The sequence below is a fragment of the Ambystoma mexicanum genome, chromosome 8, assembly GCF_040938575.1.
Source record: "Ambystoma mexicanum isolate Mex_15411 chromosome 8, UKY_AmexF1_1, whole genome shotgun sequence".
NCBI lineage: Eukaryota > Metazoa > Chordata > Amphibia > Caudata > Ambystomatidae > Ambystoma > Ambystoma mexicanum.
In genome coordinates, this window is record NC_090929.1 from 838,527,158 (window position 1) to 838,546,618 (window position 19,461).

Here is a 19,461-nt window from a genome sequence, read left to right on the forward strand (position 1 = left end):
GTATGCTCTGATCATTTTGCACACGTTTGAATAATGCATTCCTGGAGTGGAGCACACTATACCATTCTCGGTGAACGAGATGGTCATGTTTAATTTAGTCATCAGGTCTCGGCTCAGAATATTTACTGGGGTCTGACGTGAATATAATAGGGGTACATTCATTTCATGCTCTCCCACTGAGACTGGGAGTGGGTCTGTAAAGGGAACTCTACTATGAGCTCCAGTGAAACTCTGAGTATCTATAGCCTCGCCGGACAAGGAAAACTTGCCTTTTCGAATGCACGAGCATGTTGCACCCGTGTCAACTAAGAAGGAATATTCTTTCCCCCCTATGGTGACATTCACCCTTGGTTCCCTGTTAAGGTCTGGTGTCACCGATAGGATAGAGCACATCAGAGTCCCCCGTGAGCTGTCCTATTTTATATATAGGTTTGGCCCACTGTATACTTGTTGATTTCCCCCAGTCCCAGGGTTAACTCCCCCTACGGAGCGAGTGCCCTGTGACATTTGCGGTGGTGCCTGCTGGGGTTGTCCCTGCGGCAAGTTCCCCATGTTCGGTGGTTGAACCACTTGCTGTGCACCTTGCTGCACGCCTGACGCCTGCGGCTGCACTGTGTCATTCTGTGCACCGCCGGTTGCGGGACGGCAGGCTGATTCACCATGCCTGCCCCCATCCCTTGGCTTCTACACATGCGTGCCACGTGTCCTGTCATTCCACACAGCCAACACGCTGGCGGTGGTCCGGCCATCTGTCCATCTGGCATAGCTTGACTGCCCATCTGCGTGTTCTGAAAGCCACTTCTGCCATGTCATCATCAAAGTACTCTGGACGTATCAGTGCCAACTTCATTCTCTGCGGCACCTCCTGTTTGATCATTTTGACCCAAAATATGAGACTCACTTCTACCCTTGTCTCCTCTAAGTCAGGGTGCTCTTCGAACAGATCGTCATCGGTGACGTCAGTCACTCGATACCCTTCTTCAATGGCGATAATCGCACGCCACTGTCTGCCTTCATCATTATATCCTTCAACCAATACCACTTTTCCTCGCACCGCAGCCGATTGTATCTTTAAGGGAAATACTTGTCCCTCCTCTTCGTGCACGGGTATTCTTGGTCTGAATAGAAATTCATCAGGGGTTCTCATAGTTTTGTCTGCGAGGCCTGGCAGTCCCACCATAAGCACCCGCACGCCATATGCAAAGACTTCTGGCTCTAACGGTACAGTTCTCAATGGCTGTACGTCCTGAGTATGCTCTGATCATTTCACACACGTTTGAATAATGCATTCCTGGAGTGGAGCACACTATACCGTTCTCGGTGAACGAGATGGTCATGTTAAATTTAGTCATCAGGTCTCGGCCCAGAATATTTACTGGGGTCTGACGTGAATATAATAGGGGTACATTCATTTCGCGCTCTCTCACTGAGACTGGGAGTGGGTCTGTAAAGGGAACTCTACTATGAGCTCCAGTGAAACTCTGAGTATCGATAGCCTCGCCAGACAAGGAAAACTTGCCTTCTCGAATGCACGAGCACGTTGCACCCGTGTCAACTAAGAAGGAATATTCTTTCCCCCCTATGGTGACATTCACCCTTGGTTCCCTGTTAGGGTCTGGTGTCACTGATAGGATAGAGCACATCAGAGTCCCCCGTGAGCTGTCCTAATTTATATATAAGTTTGGCCCACTGTATACTTCTTGATTTCCCCCAGTCCCAGGGTTAACTCCCCCTACGGAACTAGTGCCCTGTGACATTTGCGGTGGTGCCTCCTGGGGTTGTCCCTGCGGCAAGTTCCCCATGTTCGGTGGTTGAACCACTTGCTGTGCACCTTGCTGCACACCTGACGCCTGCGGCTGCACTGTGTCATTCTGTGCACCGCCCGGTTGCGGGCCGGCAGGTTGATTCACCATGCCTGCCCCCATCCCTTGGCTTCTACACATGCGCGCCACGTGTCCTGTCATTCCACACAGCCAACACGCTGGTGGTGGTCGGGCCATATGTCCATCTGGCATAGCTTGACTGCCCATCTGCGCGTTCTGAAAGCCATTTTGATTATTCTGAAAGCCTCCCTGGTTAGCTCGAAACCTTCCTTGATTACTCTGCCATCCTCTTCCTCCAAAACCCCTTCCTCTTGGGTAAAATCCTGCGTTACCCTGATTATTCTGTGATGGGTTGGTCGCTTGTTGTGCGCTTGGTTCGACTGGGCTGGTGAGCATGGCTCCCTCGAGAGCATACTTCGAGAGCTTCTTTTGCACCAGCTTCGCCTCCTCGCCCTTACGAGTTGCCTCCTTTTTCTGATTCTTTTCTTGCAACAATCTACAGTAGTGTGCAATTGTCAACTGTATTTTGGCCCATGGTTTTGCTTCTACTCCTACCGATTTTTTGAGCTGCTTCTGCACCGGTTCAGGCAACCCTTGGAATAATATGTGGTAGAATACAGGGATGGATTTTGTCCAAGATTCATGCGTTTCGAGCACCCACGCGTCCTAAAAATTCTGGATATAAATCAACGGGTCCTCTGACTCTTTCATTTTTCGAGTCATTATAGCCCCCATATCAGAAGTGTCTGGATATAGCGTTCGCAGCGCTTTCCACACTGCTGCGCTACAGTTATTAAACGGTGCTCCGTCATGGGAGGTGTTAGTTAGGGTCACCCTAGGACAGCCTGCCCGTTTACATACATCATCTGTTCTTTCCCCTTATTTTCGTCACTACTGTACGTAGGCGACTCATATGCTGGGTTGCTATACACCGTGGCTGCTTTAAATTCTCTTAGTGGGTAAAGACCCTCTGACTTGCTTCCTTCAATGACTGGCTCAGGCGGGGCAGGTGGCGCGGTAGGTGTCTCACGCCCCTCTGTACATACATTTAGTATCCAGTATGTGGGTGGTTCTTCCAACTTCGTTTCTTCAAACATTTTCCAAACTCTAGAACAGCAAGACGTTTCTCTAACTTCTTGCCTGAATATGTGGCGTGTAGGAAGGTAGTCATGTGCTGTAAAACAGCCTTAGAGAGTGACCCAATCTGGGGCCATGGCATAAACATCTTATTGGCGGTATCCTTAACCCACTCCTGACTGTATTTTTTCAGCTTTGTTGCGTGCTTGGATAGCTGCTTGCACAAATGCGCAAGTGGGGTAACTTCCTCCATTCTTAATCTCGTCACCACCAGTTTTTATACAATCCTTTGACCTCTCAATAGTATGAGCGAGCACCAAATACGCAAGCTCCAATCCAATCTTTTCCCGCCAAATTTTGTGCCAACAATTTACTCGAAACCCATCAATTCAATGGCGATTCCCTCTTAGTTACGAATCACGCAAAGCCATAATGCATTTCAATCAATCAACAATACAATTATTTCACATTTGACATAAACAGGACACACATGACAGACATTTGACAAACTAGACGGACACCAGCTGGTCATACGTATACCTGCCTTCTAATCAATACTCCGTCATGGGATGTGAACAAACCCCTTTGATGCCGCCTTTAATCGTCACCGTAGCCTAAATTGTCCCCCCTCTGTGGGCTATGGATTCATGTTCCTTCTGATCACTCTTTAAAGAGCAGGAACAAGGTGAATCCTTACGTTTTTGTCTCAGGTGCCCCCCTGGTAACCCTTACGTTTTGTCTCAGGTGCACCCCTGGTAATCCTTACGTTTTGTCTCAGGTGCCCCCTGGTAATCCTTACGTTTTGTCTCAGGTGCCCCCCTGGTAATTCTCTCTTTATTTCTTATGCTTGAGTCATTACCCCCTATATATATATACAGTCTTTTCTACTTCTAAACACTTTATTTTTCTCTGCCGCCCACCGTTACCTTTCCCTTACTGGCTCTAATGCCTACACGACATTTGCCAAAGTAACAAGTTTTATTGCTTCACTCACTGATCGCATCTTTTCCTCTCTGGAACTTCGGGATGACTGCCCCTTCCTCTTCCCGCTTTTAGGGTTTTCGTCCGATCTGCTGCCCGTGGGAATGAGAAGGGTTATTCTTGGAAAGGCGGGTTCCTTCAGACCCACTGCAGATTTTTGAAGTTTTACTCTATCATTGTTCACGGGGAGCTTCTCAGTCTACTCAGCCGGAATGGCGAAAGGACTTGTGATCTTACCGAAGGCCTAGAGTTACTTTTTGCCGTCGGTCGAAAGGTGTCTTATAACTATATCAATTGATAATCAATAATCGATGGCCGTAACCATCCTCACGCTACCAAGTGTTCAGGAGGGGAAGAAGTTACTGACGGGCCCATAGGTCAGCGCTCACCCTCCAGAACTTGTAAGACAAGATAGCTGCACCATGAGAGGACAGGGGTGCAGGATTCACTTACTCCAACACGACTCAATAATGAGGACTCAGTAAGTTGGCAAAGGGAAGTCTGTTTAATGACAATTACATCAAACAAAGAAACAAATGGAAATCAGCAGCATTGCGATCACCTGTCTCGTTCCGACTTCCTCGAACTTCAGTCGAACAGCAATTCTTATAGGCAAAAATCGTCATCACTGACGTCTAATTTCTATAAAAAATCATCATGCGATATAATTGGTTAGGAAAGGTAACTTATGTATAGGTGTTATATCTGTATATGATAATAGGGCATGCGGATTGGATAACTCGTATTGAGTGGGCGTCTACGCCCATCCCTCTATATTACGCGTGATAGACATCACTACAACTACGACGTCCTATTGGTTACAATATCTATAGGACTCCAGTAACTTGGTCCATTGTGATTGGGCAGGTTACACCCCTAGACATAAATTTCCACTTTTAATTAGCAGCATGCAGAATGAACACCCCTGTGCCTGGTGTCCCAAGTTTCACCCTGCCTCCCTTCCATCAATCAGTGTTTTAGGGCGACGTGTCAATTAGTTGGCTAAGGATGGCCTCGATACTGTAGTCTCTTATCGGGAAAAGTTATGGCATCCTCGGGTCCTGGATGACATCAGGCGATGGTACTTATTTGCGCCTGGCTGGTCACATGTTAGTTCACCATGAATCTGCTTCAGTTTCCAGCTTTTAGTGCATTTAATTATGTGTCAGCCTAGCCACCTGCATGGGCACCCCTTATCTTGACCTTCATGAGGCAGGCTGGTATGCTCTGAAGTTGGAGTCTTGTGAGCTGACGCTCTCCTCCCCTTCTCCGGTTGACCTCGATTTCCTAGGCATGAGCCACTCTTTGTTGCGTTTCAATTCCGCTCCTTCTCTTGCCTTTGGCTGGGTTTCGAAACTTGGCCTGTCCAGCCTCTGGCCGCCTGGGTACATTTCTGCTTTTACAAAATGGAGTCGCACTTGTATAATGTGCCTTATTGAGTTAGATATATGGTTGGTGCTTGCCGCTCCATCTTCTACTAAGCATTGCAGGCAGTATCGATTTCTTGGCATCTTGTGTTTCATGCCTATTTACACACGTTTAACAGGACAGTTGCTTCCATCTTGTCTCGTAGCACTGTATCTTCACGTTGTAACATTGTCTCCTCTCTGTGTCTATTCCATTCATTTTCGTAGTTACTCACACTGGCGTGTTATCTTCGATAGCTGCTTTTATTCATTCACGGGTCTGTTCAGGCCCTTGTGTCATTTCCACTGCCCTTCCATTAAGGCTTTTGGGGTCTCTTCGTGGACCGTGTGTAGGTACTCCTCATTTCGTATCAGCGGCTGGTATGGCTGTCTAATAGGGTACGGTGCTGCCCAGGGTTGTCTGGTTATGGGTGCTTCAACTGGTATGGATCTTCTGATGTATACTGGGCAGAGTCCTAGTGCAGCTCTTTGTAGGTTAATTTGTTCTTCATACATCACATAGCTTGGTGAGTACACTCCTGGTACCTCGAAATGAGAGGAAGGGGTGCAGGCCATTTCTGGGACCTCCTCTACAGACTGTTGGGTTAACCTCTGATGCCCACCCCTTTTAGGACTGAGGTCACCCATTTCACTGAAACCGAGAAGGGACCTCTGGACAATTCCGAAGCAGATGACTGTCTGTCCGACAGTACATACATAGACCTGCATCTCTCCTGTGTTTTCTTTCTTCTTGAGTAAGAGGACCTCGGCAGGCCCATTCTGCATGGGTTCCTCCTTGGACTGATGGACTGCAGAGTGAGAGTTTGAGCCCGATGGAGTCGATAGGGTGGAGGGGCTGCTACCTTTCCTCCTCTCAAATCTCCGTTCCCATAAACGGTATTCGATTTGAAGTACCGTGGATAGGAGGCCAGAAAAGGTAGGAGGTCTGGGAGTTCGGGCTAGCTCATCTTTAAGTTCTTCCTTGAGCCCCTGTGGAATATTGCCTACTGGGCTTGCTCCGGCCAACCGGCTTCTGTAGAACGTCGTTTGAAATCGATAATGTAAGTGAGGAGGTCTGTACCCCCTGATGAACATCCAACAACTCCTCACATGCTACAAAGGTGGTCTCTGGACATTCAAAAGTCTGTTTGAGGATTGCTAAGAAACCCCCGTAATCATGGAGAAAAGGGTTGTTGCCGGTTACTAGCAGACTAGCCCAAGCCAAAGCATTGCCTATCATCTTAGAAATCATGAACCCTACCCGGGAATGTTCTGAGGCATAAGTATTGACCCTAAAGGCGAAGTGGACAATGCAGGCTTCTACAAATTCTTTAAGCTTCTTGGATGATACATATTTACCCGAAGATAGAGACATGGGTGGTAGATCAGCGGGATGCTGGTCCCGAGCAGAGACAAGCTGGCGCAAGACGGTATTTTGAGTCTTCAAGTTCTGCACCTCCAGTGTGAGGCCTTGTACGGCAGCCACGATCTCCTGCACTTTCTCAGCAGTGGCCATTTTGGTCAGCCACGATCTCCTGCACTTTCTCAGCAGTGGCCATTTTGGTCTTATGGTGTTGCAAACTGTCAAACTTGCACGTTTCCTTCTCTGAGTCTGTGAACTCCCCACCTCCTCACCTGAACTGCTGGTCTCTTGTCGCAATGTCTCCTTCTTTCCCCTGGTCTGATAGCCTTTTTTTTTAATGTAGGTAAGGTCTACCTCGGGAAGACGCCACAGTGGTTGATTGATTGGCAAGCAGGCCATTGGCCTCGCTCCCGAGACAGCCACATAGGGGAAAAAGCCAAACGTGGCACAAAATCCCCCACGTTCCTTTGCAGGAAGTGTGTATCCTTTGCCGGTTATGTATATCCTTTGCAGGTATCCGGGATGATAATAACCCGTGGTCTGGGAAGATAAAGACGCCAGGTTCCAGGGGCCAGGCCCCTCGAGGAAGAGAATGGATTCCAGGTCAGAAGGACAAGGACGGAAAGAAGTAACAGGTGGAACCCGGTGGAAGCGAGAGCACGTCTGAGTGTTGTGAAAAGTGGAACTGTAAGGCCCAGATTGCAATGAAAAAAACCAGGACTGCATAAGCACCTAAATGCATACATGGTGCTGTATCATCCCGGTTGTATTTCCGATTTATTACAAATGACCCATTTGCATATGTTCATATTATTTTGAGTGAATAACCCCCCAGATGCACTGTGGCAAAATGACTCCACAAAAAATAATAAAGATCACTGCAGATATGGTTTTAAACTTTACAAATAAAAAGTTAGTGCATGCACACGTCGTTTATACTCATCTGATAATGTCACTCAGAACCATTAATGTGTGAGATAGCTCAGTCTCGATGGCTGCCTACCTAACCGTTCCACAGTAAAGTCTACAGGCATGATCAGTCAACATTCAGTCAAACTGTACAATATGAACGTGAACTGAAATTCCTAAACAGTTGAGAATGTTAAATATTTCACAAGAAAATTAAGTTGCTCAAAATTATCACTGTTGCACTGTTGCATGGTGATGGAAGTAGTTTACCACAAGCTTTGGCAAACCCAACAGTTTTGTCTTTTGTGCAGTGACATTGTTGTTAGCCGCCAGTTGTTATCATTGTATTTCTAGGAGCTTACAGCATACCAAAGGTATTTATATAATTTACCAGGTGCTCAAATCACATGTACGTTAAGAGCACCAGGGACCATGGGTTGCCGCGCCCTCCATCTTTGTTTTTGGTGCACTAGCAGCCAGTTGGTGGAAACTTGTCAAAAGGCCTGTGTTCGCGGTGCCTATTGTGTGAATCCAGAGAATGTTGTTAAAGCTTGCACTCATTCGGCGCCTGTGCAATTTCTTATGCTGGAATTTACCCCATTGCCTTTTTCGGCGCTTGAAAAATGTAGTTCCACAAGGTTTGGGATTTTCATTTTTTTCCAATCTTTTATTCTTTCGAATTCATCAATTGATGATATGACAGGTGGTGCCGACACGTGTTTTGACCTATCAGGTCTTTTTCTAGGCTACCGTTCATAATTTTTTAATACATATGGATAGGATACATATTTGGTGACAATGTGGTCCCCAGATGGGGCATTCACCATTCGTGATTGTGTTGATATCGTGTGACATTTGTGTTTGGACATATTATGTGTGGGTTATTTAATTCCCAGTGATCGTGATATATATTTATATACACAAATTCATAGTGATTTGCAGATTGGTTCATACATTTTGCAGTGACAAACAATTTTAAATAAATAGTATTGAGTACATGTTTAGGGAGAGAAAAGAAGAGATTTCCGTAAATTGGTTGGCAATGGTCCTAATTGGTTCAGAGTATTTGGTAATGATGGAGTCCGTTGCAAGGGATCTCACCTGGTAGGTAATATAGAGGGATTGTCTTGGTTCCTGCTTGTTGCAGGCAGGTCAGTTAGTTACTGGGTAGTTGTATGGGGAAGGGCTCAGTCTGCCCAGTGCCTGGTTAGTAGAGGTCAATACCTACGAATAAGAAATTATGGTAAACTGTTGTAAATAGTTTGTGCCCAGTGGCTGAGCTAAAAGAAATAGTTAAAAGACACGATTCCATGCTTTAGTTCATATTTGGTATCAAATTATTTCCATTGTGTGGTCCCAACAGTGGTGACGTGCCCAGTTGGGTTTCAATTCTCGAGGTGATTATCATAATTAGGGCACTGGTGCCCTGGGACCCTTCCCTCACTGGCCTGGAGCAGCTGCCGTGGGAAGGGCCTTAGTGCTTTTAGTGCCGAAGATGCATATAGTATACTTAGTGCTGACCCATATTGTGATGACCGTGATCTAGTTCTGTGCCGTTTTGGGCTATATTTGTATGGGTTCTGATCATGGGAGTGCCGGTGCGTGAATACATATGATATTACGCATAAGGCGTTTTGCACAGTGCCCGTCCTAATAATTGCGGGTTTTCCGTGGTGTACAGACGGCGTTTGAGGTGAGTATTGATTAGTAAAGGCATTGGTGCCCGGTGTCCATTCCTACAAGGTGCCCCAGAAGGTGGCAAGTGTAGGGAGGGTCCCTTGTGCTTTTAGCAGTGTGTGCTGGTGTTGTGCTCTGGTTGGTGTACAAGATTGCTTGGGTGTTCGTTTGTATTTAGTCGGGTTCGTTGAGGGAGGTGCCGTGGGTGTCTAAATCCCTACTGGATCACATTCAGGGAGGCGATGAATTATACTTCAAAGATTCTCCCGAAGTGTTATTTGAAACAATGTTTTTAACACACATGAACACTTATTGGGATCCACCTTTTCAGTGTGGAGGCTGATCCATATTCTGGTACCATTTAATGGGGGACCTCAAAGGACAATTTTCACAGGAGATTCCTCATAGTATATGGGGACTTCTGTCCTTAGGCGTGGGGTGTGTGGGACTGCCGCCCATTTCGGAGTTAGTTGTGTTGTTTCAAAAGAACTTGGGGCCACATTTCAGAGAGGAACTGTTTTTTTCTTTTATTGACCTTCATAGGAAGTGTGCGGTCCCTGAATTATAGATCACTCGATGGTTATTCGAAAATCAAATGAAATGTTCATAGAAGAAATTTTAAAAACAAGGAACTTCATCCATAGTACAAAGTTGTATGGTCTAGTTCACAGGGTATCCCTGGTTGGTTTCTGGGATATCCTTGGTTAAAAAGTGGTCAACTGGTTTCGATGAAGCTGGTTATCATCTTCTTCTGGACCGTGATTTTGGCTTTGTCTCAATTAGATCAAGGGTTGGGGAGGGTTGTAGACACCATCATCCCATCTACCTAACAGAAAGGAAACTGAAATGGGTTTTAGGTCTTGAGGTCACTATAATTCCTTTTGGTTAATCTTAGTTTTATTCTAAAGTGCTTTCTATTGATTTTAACCAATTTAATTGATGAACTAATATCTGAACAGTCATGTGGCTATTTTGGCTATATAGAGACATATATTGGCTACTGGTGATTACCTTATATAAGTTCTGGCGTGCAGGCTGTCAGCTGGATCTTTTGATGTATGCGGCTGTGGCCAGGCGTATCTCAAGTCCTGTAAGACAGCAACAAGGCGTTTTGTTAGGAATTGCCCACAAGCGACCCAGTGGTGCTGTATTCACAAGTTAGTTGTAATGGGATAATTGCGCATGGTGCAAGGACATCCTTTTGTGTCTAGTGCAATCTTTTTTGAAGGGGGTGGCCAGCAGTCAGAACGCTGGTGTGCGCCCGACTATCTGTAAATAGTAATCATGGCTCTTGTTCCATTTGCGTACGCGGCTGTCAATGTGGCGGCTCGCGGTCAAGCACGAGGAATCTCAGTTCTATAGGGAAGCTGCCTTCTATTGAGAAGAGCATGAGTGTAATTAGAAGGTGCAATCGTATGCGCGGAGGCCGTGGAGGCATACCGCCTCTTGCGTTCATGCGCGGTGAAAAAAAAATATATATATATAGGGAGCATTTTTTATGGACCGCTGGGGTGCGCCCGAATGCTTTGAAATGGTGATGACAGTTCTTATCCCATTCGCGTGCGCGGCTGCCAAGTGGCAGCTCGTGGTCAGACGCAAGGAATCTTGGTTCTATAAAGAAGTTCTTTTGGGAGGGACATGACCCAAATTTACAGTTGCCAATGCATGTGCGAAAGCAGTGGTGGCATACCGCTGCTTGCGTTCGAATAGGAGGCATTTCTTTTGTATTGAAAGCTAGCGCCACTCACCGTATGTCACGAGCGGCTGCTTGTGTCTGCGGGACGCCCGAGTTGTTGCTCTGTTTTTGCAACCATTGCCCAGCAACGAGGACACTTATAAGTGGTCCGTTGTTGCTGGTGATGATCCTCCTTCATGGCAGCCATTTTGGAGTGACTTTAGACCCATTCAGAGGATATGGGCTTTGCATAAAGTAGTCTTGTTATAGACTGCAGGATTGCTGAGGCGGTAGCCTCATAATCTCTTAAATTTGTGTAGTTCTAGTGAGAACTCTTATATACAATACAGTGAACTTGTTATCTTATTCTAAAATAATGTCCATGGCTGACTTGTACCTCATATATATGTATTCGCCTTCTGCCTTCGTCAGTGATGCTGTGCTGATGGTGATCCGAAGCCAAAGGAATGGTTATGGTTTTGATTTCGTTTTTAAAAATAGATTTTAGGATTTTTGGGGTTATTGTGTTTTTGGAAGCGCTGGCACCGATTGACTGCGGAGAGTAGGTTCCACATATGTATGGGATATACATTATCATTCTGAAGATGTCACATCAGGCTGTGTCCCTGATAGACAGTGTCATATGTGGTGTTTCTTGACATTCTTTTTTACACATTCATCTCATTAGCGCAAATTGTTCCGTGCTGCGTGTTCATTCCACTGGATTTCCTCATTTAATCCATTTTTCTCTGTATTGAGTCTAAAGGTCCAAAGTTGTTCTCGTTTGAGGAGCATTTTTCCAAAATCCCCGCCTCTTCTAGGTGGTGTTAGTTTTTCCAGGATGGTCCACGTGAGGTCTTCTTGTGTGTGACCTCCACGGCCTCCGTGCATTCGATCGCGCCATCTAATTACACTCATGCTCTTCTCAATAGAAGGCAGTTTCCCTATAGAAATGAGATTCCTCGCGCTTGACCGAGAGCCGCCACATTGACTGCCACGTACACGAATGAAACAAGAGCCATGATTACTATTTACAGATAGTCGGGTGCACACCAGCGTTCTGACTGCCAGCCACCCCCTTCAAAAATGATTGCGCTAGACACAAAATGATGTCCTTGCACCACGCACAATTATCCTATTACGACTAACTTGTGAATACAGCACGACTGGTTCGCGTGTGGGCTATTCCTAACAAAACGCCTTGTTGCTGTTTTACAGGACTTGAGATACGCATGGCCACAGCCGCATTCATCAAAAGATCCGGCTGACAGCCTGCGCGCCAGAACCTATATAAGGTAATCACCAGTAGCCAATATATGTCTCTATATAGCCAAAATAGCCACATGACTGTTCAGATATTAGTTCATCAATTAAATTGGTTAAAATCAATAGAAAGCACTTTAGAATAAGACTAAGATTAACCAAAAGGAATTATAGTGACCCCAAGACCTAAAACCCATTTTGGTTTCATTTCTCTTAGGTAGATGGGATGATGGTGTCTGCGACCCTCCACAACCCTTGATCTCATTGAGACAAAGCCAAAATCACGGTCCTGAAGAAGATGATAACTAGCCTTCATCGAAACCAGTCAACCACTTTTTTTAACCAAGGATATCCCAGAAACCAACCAGGGATACCCCGTGTACTAGACCCTACAACTTTGTACTATGGATGAAGTTCCTTGTTTTTAAAATTTATTCTATGAACATTTCATTTGATTTTCAAATAACCATCGAGTGATCTATAACTCAGGGACCACACACTTCCTATGAAGGTCAATAAAAGAAAAAACAGTTCCTCTCTGAAATGTGGCCCGAAGTTCTTATGAAACAACACAACTAACTCCGAAATGGGCGGCAGTCCCACACACCCCACGCCTAAGGACAGAAGTCCCCATATACTATGAGGAATCTCCTGTGAAAATTGTCCTTTGAGGTCACCCATTAAATGGTACCAGAATTAGGATCAGCCTCCACACTGAAAAGGTGTCTAGATCCCTACCCACCCACTGCCTCTTAGCCAATTGAGAAGTAGCCACTGTGGCGTGACAAGGCTCCCACTGGGTCGAAAGTGACAACGGAGTTGCAATTAGGTGGTGACTGAGTTGCGTGATGCACCTGCATTTACATTAAAGTGAAGCTGACTTAAGCAAACTGGTGAATGCCCGATCTGGGGACCACATTGTCACCAAATATGTATCCAATCCATATGTATTCAAAAATTATGAACGGTAGCCTAGAAAAAGACCTATTAGGTCGAAACACGTGTCGGCACCACCTGTCATATCATCAATTGATGAATTTGAGAAAATAAAAGATTGGAAAAAATGAAAATCACAAACCTTGTGGAACTACATTTTTCAAGCGCCGAAAAAAAAGGCAATGGGGTAAATCCCAGCATAAGAAATTACACAGGCGCCGAATGAGTGGAAACTGTAACAATCTTCTCTGCTCAAATCATATGCCATGCATTTCCATCAAATGCCAAGGGATTTTGGTCATGTGCACCACTCAAATGTAATGTTAGATACTCACCTCACCTCACTTGTCAGTTGTTGCTGTCAAATACCAAACACCCACACACATACACACACACTCACCAGATGTTAGCTATTGCCACAAACTACCCAGGTACTCACATGTTGGCTTCCAAACACATCGACATGACAACAACATTCAGTTTGTCAACATCCTCTTTGACATACTTGTGTGAGTTAAAAGAATTGGCAGGACAATAGGATGTTTCCTTCTTTTAAACAAATGTATATACGCAAAGAGCAATCTTCTCTATCTCTTGCATATGCTGTCACTATTGTTTTTATTATTTTGTTATTGGCTATTAATGGTTATACAAAGAAAAACCTTTAAGCCATTTTATCCAACATCTAAAATCCAACTTAAATGTCAAGTGTGTACTTTATACAAGTCTAATGTAACATTTAAATTCTTTCAATCGTTGTCCATCCTACTCTTCTAGTACCAAGTTTCGTACTTCCAATCTCTTGAAGATAGCAACAACCAATTTGACGAATGCCAAGGTAATAGAAACTCGCTCTCCCGCTAGTAAGATTTTCCACCATGCTTCCTTAGGTCTATGGTCATGCTTCTTGATTACTTCCTACATGTGTTTCAACCTTAAGACCTTTGTTCCAGAACATGACATTACTAAATGGTTACGAGTTTCAATCGTTGAGTCTTCTTTACATAATCGACAGATTTACGTTCCTCCACCATGATTTCGTGGTCTCCGAATTTCCCTCGTCAGGATCAGATTAAGGCGGATTCTCAAAAATTGAGACCTGAAAAACCAGCTAAGAAAGCGCTGCAGGTATTTAGGCAAGCAGTTCAACCTTTTTTCCTCTTCTAGTGGCTTTCCATAAAGTTTGAACACTTGCCTTTCACCGTGGGTCTGGATCCAATCCTGAATATGTAATTTTATTTTTACCTTGTCAGGGTTTTGCAGGAGTGATAAAGGTGTTTCCCCCAGATTGGACAGGATCATTTTGCGGACGCTTTCCCATTCTCTTAGGGAGCATTCTGATTTTTCTTCTAAGGCTCTCTGTAAGACCCTAAAACCACCCCTCGGGTTGTTTTCAATTAATTTCCTGAAGAGCTGGAGAGTTTTCCACGTAACTGCGGCCTTGAGTGAAGTTAGGCCAAGTTCCATCCATATAGCCTGTATCGGAACACTCTTAGGTAAACCAAGAACCTTCTTCCAGAATATACCTTTGATGATTTTCCAGGGTTTAACATCGAAGTTCAAAGAGGTCTCAGCTCCATATGTTATAATGGGTGTAGCTTTCATTCTATAAAAGGTGACCACTGGGATCCTCGAGAAGCCACAGACCTTTTTCAAGAGTATTCGACCTTGTGATGATAAATTCTTTGCTTTATTCCTGAGCGTGGCAATTCTAGGAGCATCACAGGAAGCTAGTATTTAGACAAACGCCCAGATAAGTGAGAGATTTTACCTCTGGTATTTTCTCTCCCTGCAGGTACCAGGTTTTTGCTCTATCCTTTTTTCTGTTTGTTGGTTCTCCAAAGGCCATAATCCTTGATTTGCCATAATTTATCTGCAAACTATTTGTTGAAATATATGTTTGCAAAGCGTCTAATTGCCTCTGGAGGCCCACCAGCGTTTGGTCAGCCAGGATGATGTTGTCTGCAAACAACAATCGCCCTACTTCCTCTGTTCGCAACTTAAACGGGAAGCAACTGATACCTAGGAAAGCTTGGTCAATATCCAATATAAATAGATTAAATTGTTCAGGTGCCAACGGGCACCCTTGTTTCAATCCTTTGGACATGTATACCGGTCTTGATAATGCATCCATGGTATTAACCCTTACCCTTAGGATTGCATCTGAATAAAAGTCTTTATTTTGCTCCATGATGTTTCCTGGACAGCTCCATTGCTCCATCTTCTTCCAAAGGGCTGGACGCTTGATGCTGTCGAAAGCTTGAGTTAAATCCACAAAGACCAGGTATGTCCTCTTTGCTCTATTTCTCTCAGATCTAGGCTTTAGGATGTTTATAATGAAGATATTAAGGTACGTCTATATCCCTTTCACTGAGCGGGATTGCCATGCGTCCCTGTGTGCTGATGTTATTGTCCACTGGGATAGATTCTTCAATATTAAGGTAGCAAATATTTTTCTGGCCACATCCAGCAGCACTATCAGACGATAGCTGGGTTCGATCTCTGGCCTTTTTTGTAAATGGGCACAATTATCGATTTCTTCCATGACGAAGGTATCTTCCTTGCCTCAGCGATGTATGATAATAAAACAGACAAGAATTTTGGCCATTGAACAGGGTTTTGCCTTAACATCGCATTCGTCAGCCCATCAAGCTCTGGGGCTTGTGAATTACTAAGCTTGCTGATAATTGCAAGGATAGGTTCTGGAGTTATTTTGACACCATCCCATGCTGATTCTTTTGGTTGGTCAGCTGGAATACCTGGAGGCACCTTATCTGAGAATTTCTTGAAGTGTTCTATCCAGGCTGCTGCTGTAATGGGGTTCATCAGCAATGCTTCCTAGGGCGAATCTAGCCGATTTAGTATTGACCAGGTTTTGCCATTGTTGCAGGATTTTATCTTTTCCAGCATAGATACTGCATCATTTCAAAGCAACATTTTATTGTGCATCTTTGCCCAATTTCTATGCTGCTGTTTCAATTTATGAATTTGCTGACTCATATCGTTAGGTAGGTCTTTTTTTAATTTGTTGATTTTCTGTTTCATGATCTTTTTCCTCGCTACCATCATTTGGTCATATACATGAGTATGCTGGAACGCCTGTCGGTTGACCTTTCCTTTTTTGACTTCAAAATTGTTAAATAACGAAGAATAGTCCAATCTCTCATTTCCTCATGTGGATTTCAGCTAGCTAGTTACCTCTTCCAAATTCCTTGTAAGTTGGTTGATTTTATTTAAAGGGTTTCTAAGTCGGTTTCGACCTGGTGTTATTTCTAAGCCTTCGAGTACTTTGTCGCCCCATTAATGGTGGGCTAATAGCTAAGATAAGCTTAGCAGATTGTGATCACTTGTTTGCTTCGTGACTACTGAATTTTTTTTATGGCTTGTTAGCATGTTTTTTGATGTGCAAATTTAGTCCAAGATTTGGCCCTTTCTTATATCGTTTCTTGTTATTTTTCCCAGAATGTCTCCCTCGATGCAGCCATTTAGAATTGTTAGATCTCTGGAGGCTATAATTTGTTGCCAACAAAAGCCCCGCTTTTCTGCTGCTGTCCTTTGTACCAGGTCAGCCTCACGTAGTACCCCATTTACGTCAAAGCATATACAATTCAAGTCACCACATAAGATAAACCATGAATCCTTCCACTTTAGGCGTTGTTCATCGATCAAGTCAGCCACTTGATCGGGATATACCATTCATTCGGGGCGGGCTAGATTCCAATAAAGGTTCATAGGGACTAGTGTCTTATTGTGCTTTGCCCGATCATTAGTCAGGTTACCCACCAATATTTGAATGTAAGGATTGGGCGAAAGAGACTCGATGTGCTTTAAGTAAAGGTGTTCTTTAATTGCTCTCAACAGCCCTGACGAGGGCCTTCACTTAGAGCCTTTGACAACTGGGTTTAGGTAAACTTCATACCTGTCTAATATCGGCCCCTTCCTTAACCATGTCTCTTGGAGACATATGATGTTGTGGACTCCAATTGTTGCATCCCCCCATAAAATAGATGAACAAAGCCCCTCATGTTCCAGCTTTCTGAACTTCTATTTACCATTCAACATTCTGTTTTGTTTTGGTTCTCTTTATATTTTGCTAAAAGAGATATGGCTCATGGCTATAGACCGCACCTATCTATTTTGATTACCGCTGTTTAGTCATCTTTAAATGCTGCATTGTTTGACATAACTGTTACGGCCCGGGGTTCAGAGACATTTCTTTTTTCTTTCTACTGTATTGTTTTATTTTATTTTATAATTTGGCCCATTCACTCTTTATACAAGGGCAAGCGTTGTTTCTTAAGCCATATGACCACTAGCGTCTGGTGACCCTGGTGACCTAGGCCACTTTCCTAGAGCTGTTTACATTTTCTCGAAAGGTCACGTGTGCGACGTTTGCATTTGCACGTCGGCTATATCTACTTCCGTTGGACTCTGTGTGTCCTTTAATCTACTTTTCAGCCTGCTGCAGCGAGGTTTTGCCTTCTGCCTCGTCCCCATGTCATATGGGTAAGTTGTCATTTAAATAACTTTTTTTGTATAGTTTTCATTTTGGTCTCGTTACCGCTAAACCGCCTCATGCATCACTTCAACGGTAGCACTATTGCAGTCACCAACAGCGAGGCAGAGTAAGCACTTTCATGGGTCTGAGCATTCAGCGGTACTACGTGCATTTTTCATTCGCCAGGTAACATTCCTTTCAGCAAACTTGAGCACGTATTTTACTAGCAGGTTCTATTTATTCAAGTGCAGATTTGACATGGTACAGTTTATTCTCTTCCATGGTTGTCATTGCGAAAGTACTGTTGAAGTTGAGTTTTGGCGGCTATATTGAAAGCTCTTTTTGATATATTTACCATATGTATGACCATTAGTTTTCATATTTTGACCGTCCACTTCGTTGTCTGTTATGTCCCCTTGCAGCTTCCTTATATGGCGATTTTGGCGGTGAATTACTGTGGTCTATGAAGAGAAAGAGTTTTCCAGCATCGCATGAAAGACATCATGAATTATGTCGTCTTTTGGAATTCTGAGATTGCATTTGGTTTACACACACACACAGGTGAGCAAATTACCTCCTGAATGGCTGGGCGAGGTTATTCCAGTCCAGTGCTGTTGGGCCTTTAGCCGACCTTCTCAGGTTTTTTTTCTTGAATTAGGGGTGTTTTACCCCAATTCACTCATTGTCCTTGTCTTGTCTCCATAGACTTAATAACTGATGTCTGTCCACTGTGGCTTCTACTCGTTTTTTGGAGTAATTACTTGACGAGGTTCCACATTTGGGTTGAGAACATGGTATTTATTCATTGTTCTCCCTTCCTCTATATATTTTACTGAACTTCGTTCTGAACGTGCTGGCAGTTTGTCTCTCTCTGAAAAAATGTTAACACAATGTTGTTGTTGTTTTTCTTTGTTGTGTGTTTTTTTACAGAAACATGCTTTTTATAATCAAGAACATCATACATTCCAGAATGAGGCACGTATGATCAGCATCAGTTATTATCGAGTTCAACGTCGTGGCACAAAATTGATTAGAGTGTTTCGTCCTGAGGAAGACATGCATCAGCTTTTTCAACTAGATGCATAAATTCGTTGAAACTACTAATTTAAAGATCTACTGGTTTGACACCTTGGCATTTACCCTTTTTGTCCCTAGAATTTGTAGTTGACTTCATGCACTTTACTCATATGTTTGATTCAATGTTTTTCGATTGAATATGATGTTTAAGCTTTATTTTTAACTGGTGCTTTGCACTATGAATTGCCTCCAGTGGATTTCTAATGCACTATTTTCACTTTAGCCGGTTGGCAATTCACATTGATTGTTTAAAATTTACGACTGATTGCAAACTTTTGGTCTTGTCGTTAGAGACAGCCTTCTTCCAGGTGATCCCCTTCACCTAGCGGTAGTTCTGCCCCTCCAGCATCTCTGTGTGGCTCTGTCCACACAGTCGGTGTATTGAAAAGAATACATTAGCATTACATTTTGTACTGTTCTTTTCCATTATGAAAGCCCAGCAAATTTCAGATTTAATATGTTTTTTATGAGATATTAATACAAATTGTTTTTTTGATTATTTGTGTTATGTGATGTTCTGAGTCTGCCTTCCTTTCAGCCTTTCAGTTGAATATGTTTAATATTGTGTAAATTCGTAGTGGTTTCCATGTGACATGTCTTCTTCTTTATATTTAAACCAGCTTGCCAGCGTCACAGGGTCCTCTTCTTTCAATTGTTGACATTATATCATCTTAATTTTATCTGCCAAAAGAGCCACCAGCCACTTCCAGTTATCGTCGGACCCCTTGTGGTCCATTGGATTTTTTCCACTCTTTCGATTGGCCCCGGTTGAGTTG

At 43.9% G+C, this 19,461-nt stretch overlaps 1 protein-coding gene across 8 annotated transcripts in view; it reads left to right on the top strand.

Moving 5' to 3' along the window:
• LOC138472502 (uncharacterized) overlaps positions 1-19,461 on the top strand; it is a 215,835-nt gene that overhangs the window by 88,904 nt on the left and 107,470 nt on the right. For all 8 annotated transcript variants that reach the window (XR_011268620.1, XR_011268621.1, XR_011268619.1 and 5 more), the window contains one exon: positions 18,031-18,169. The gene's annotated coding sequence lies outside the window, so the exon portion shown is untranslated. The remainder of the gene's footprint in view (positions 1-18,030; positions 18,170-19,461) is intronic.